General features: G+C 32.2%; 1 long non-coding RNA gene across 1 annotated transcript; it reads left to right on the top strand.

The window, feature by feature from the left end:
• The first annotated feature begins 6 nt into the window (after nt 1–6).
• LOC112459660 lies at nt 7–473 on the top strand. Its single transcript, XR_003041349.1, has 2 exons — nt 7–149; nt 298–473. It is a non-coding gene; the product is annotated as an uncharacterized LOC112459660 (long non-coding RNA).
• The last annotated feature ends 3,287 nt before the right edge of the window (nt 474–3,760 follow it).

Below are 3,760 nucleotides of genomic sequence, written 5' to 3'. Positions count from 1 at the left end.
TGAACCGCAAGCTTACTTCCCAAATGGGGAGTTTTTGTTAGGAGACAAGGCCTACCCTGTACTAACCTGGCTTATTCCCCCGTACATCGACAGAGAACACTACCGAAATTCAAAGGCATTTTAATAGAAATTTGGCAAGCACTAGACAGGTGATTGAGAGATCTTTTGCGTTACTGAAAGGTCGTTTTAGAAGATTAAAATATCTGGACATGAATCGTACTGATTTGATACCTGCTACGATATTAGCATCATGTGTTCTGCACAACATGTGTATCGATCATAATAATTTATTTATAGAAGAATATGTCATTGAGGGAATGAACACTGACAACCAAGATGCAGAGCTGATCAATCCCGTACATCGAGCTGTGCCTAGTGAAAATGATGGACATCCGAAAAGAAACGAATTAGCCGAGTTATTGTATTACCGAGTCTAGCTGATGTAGAAATAAAGTACCCATTTTTATACTTCAGACATTTTTCTCAATTTGCAATTTCGAACTATTAATTGCACGAAAGTATGAAAATCGTTGAAGCTCAATATCGAAACGAAACGTATCCCTTTTTGTTCGCCGGTTCTTGTAAATAACTTGTGAATAACTTGTGAATAACTTTAACCTAAAAAAGGCGCGTTTCGAGAACATGCGTTATGTGCCCCTTATGTGACGGAATCCATATGTGCGCATGTCGAGTAATTTCTACCTACCTCCTCGACGTGGGTAGAAATAGTTAACTCGAGAGTTGACTCAAGCGTGTTTCTGAACGCCACAAATGGGTCAACTCAGCATTTTTGAACGCCTAGAGTTAACTAGAGTTAACTCGAGTAAGGTTTCAGAACGCAGGCCTGGGAGTTCTGCAATGGTAAACATCAACGGCCAACAATGGCTTTTTGCACTTTTTACCAAAGATAGCCCGTCTGTATTTAATATTAATGTTAAATCATATTTATGGCTGTTATCGCGAGATTTCACCCGAATATATTCAGATACATCAGTTATGTCAGATATGATATTTTTATCACGTAATAAAGTAGGTGCAGATTTTAATTTGGTGGCAAGATTTCTGTTTTCGAACATATACTTCATTTGGTCATGAATGTCAAATTCGAAAAAAAATGAAATATCATTTTTGTTAGCATTGCATGAGGAACATTTAAAATTTTTATCGTTAATACAATCGATGTAATGTAAACATTTTTTACAATAAAAATGTTTATTAACATTACATGGAGGCGCAATATTCTTAACGTATTGAAAAAGTTTAAACACTGTTCTTGGCATTTGGTTGTCTCTAGGAAGCATATTACATACTATTCTTAACATCTCTTTCAAGGCAGCTTTTGTAAGTTCATGATTAACATAAAAATTCATTAGCTCGAGAACACCTTGGTCAACTGACATTGTGCTATTTTTGTATAACATATGATCAAACTTACTGTCATCATTATCATCATTACTATAATCATCATTCGATTCAATACCACTTGCATCATTATTGTTTATATTATTGCTACAATTAGAACTTAATTCACAGCTTTCGTCAAAATCACCGTTACTATATATATTTATACTTTCATTACCACTCGAATCACCTGATAAACTACTGATATCATAAAAAGATTCTACATTATCATCTCTATTTACATTTTCATCCTGATTGCTCAAATCGCAGCGTTCATTGACACTATCATTGTCGATTGTACTATGATCAGCAGTGCCCTCACCTAAGATGTTACTGTTATCGAGAATTTTTTTATTATTATTTTTATTCACTTCTTTACAAAGCGATGTATTCCGACGCCACCTGGATAACGTCCTTAATGGAACCTAAAAACAGAATATAATTAATATATATAGCCTTAAAATGGACGAAGTACAATAAGTTAATTTAGAAATAGCGAACGTTGAAAATTAAATAAGAAATTAAATTGGTCATGTTTAATATTTTCTATACTCAAATATAAGTTTTTAAGATATAAATTTTTGAATATTTCCACATTTATCATATTCTCTTACACAATTAAATTCCAGTAATTTTTTGTATTATAATTTTTCAACTTTTAATTGAGGAAATAATTTGAAAATAATACTATATATATCAATATAAAGGGAATTAGAAAAAAATAACCACTAAAAAATCAAAATTATATAAATTAATTGTGAAGAACAAATTTTCTCTTACGTTGAAGTTTATCAGAAATTACTGAAGATTACCGTAATTATATACAGCTACAATATATGATATTGCAGAGTTATGCATATATATTATACATACCGGAGCTGTGAAATCTTCTTTCCAAAGTTTGTATCTTTTCTTAGTAACTGGCGATTGCAGATCGCCAGATGAAATCTCGTTAGACGACATATCTCGAATGAGATTTGTAATAATAATAATATTACCCTACAAAGATTATTTTGATAATCAACATTTTTTGTTTACAATATTGTTAGCAAATTTTTTACGTAATTTAAAACAGACATTTAAAGAAGCAAATGTAAAAATAATTATATGTCAGTGCATTCAACATTGCCATAAAAATTTTCAAATTTAGAGTGAAATTTTTATACAAAAAAAATTAATTTATATTTTTTTACAGAAAGCTTTAAAGGAGTGAACGTAAAAAATACATTTATAGTCGCTTTTTGCATTTTTTACTCTCTTACGTATATATATACAATATATGTACATATAGGTACATCATATATACTTACACATTTATTCGTACTTAGAAAACGTTACAAATATTCTATGCGCGTTCAACACGTCTCAAATAAAAAAGAATAGTGTGTGATTCTTTGGATCAATTTTCTCACACTATTTAATTAATTAGATGATGAATTACAAATAATTGGATTAGTTTATATATATTTAATCCAATAAATATATTGTAAATATAAAAATATTAATTACAATATATTATAAATTGGGTTATTTCGGGTTATCCACACTTGTTTGAGATTGATCGTTTGCGTGTATCGATACAAAATCTAACCTTCCACGTATGCACATCATAGCGTATAATTTACTGGGCTGCATATTCTGAAGCCCGTGTCACACTACGTATCGCGGACACGGATCGGATTGGGATTACAGATCGCGGATCGGATGTCAGCCAATCACAGATGAGCTGCTCGTCTATAATTGGCGGGCATAATATGGTGCGTCATTCGTGGTCTCGTGCAGTTGACTGCAGCCTCGTGTTAAGATAGCGTCTGTGCGTCTGTGAACAGTTGCGGTTTGATACATTTGTTTAATCTTGTTGTATTAATTTGTAACGTACTTGTGATTGAAACTAAAGACTAAAATGTATCTTATAAATTGTGATGAAGACGACTCTTATTGTATCGTGGATGATACTGATGTCATTTACGACGAAGATAACCCACCAATCTCTGGAGAAAAAGTGCATTTTTATTGGCAAAAATCAACGTACGAAGGAATCATCATCATGCATTCAGGTAAGTCAGTATATGCATATATGTATATATTTTTTTACACTTGAAAAATTTCTTAATTTTTATCACGCATGTCGCACTAAGAGGTTAGTTCAAAGTTATCCTATATGGGGTAATAGACAAAGTGCGAGTGAAATATATTATATACATAGATATTGTATATATATATATATATATATATATATATATGTTCGATATCGTGGGGTCGCAATAGAGATCAGGACGGTGGCGGTTAGAGTCCTATATAAAGAGAGAAGCGACATCGAACCCCCACTACAGACTTCGCATCCCCACCATCACCTCCA

The sequence above is a fragment of the Temnothorax curvispinosus genome, unplaced genomic scaffold (genome assembly GCF_003070985.1).
Source record: "Temnothorax curvispinosus isolate PA1 unplaced genomic scaffold, ASM307098v1 QBEX01010049.1, whole genome shotgun sequence".
Taxonomy (NCBI): domain Eukaryota; kingdom Metazoa; phylum Arthropoda; class Insecta; order Hymenoptera; family Formicidae; genus Temnothorax; species Temnothorax curvispinosus.
This window is presented reverse-complemented; position numbering and strand designations above follow the sequence as displayed.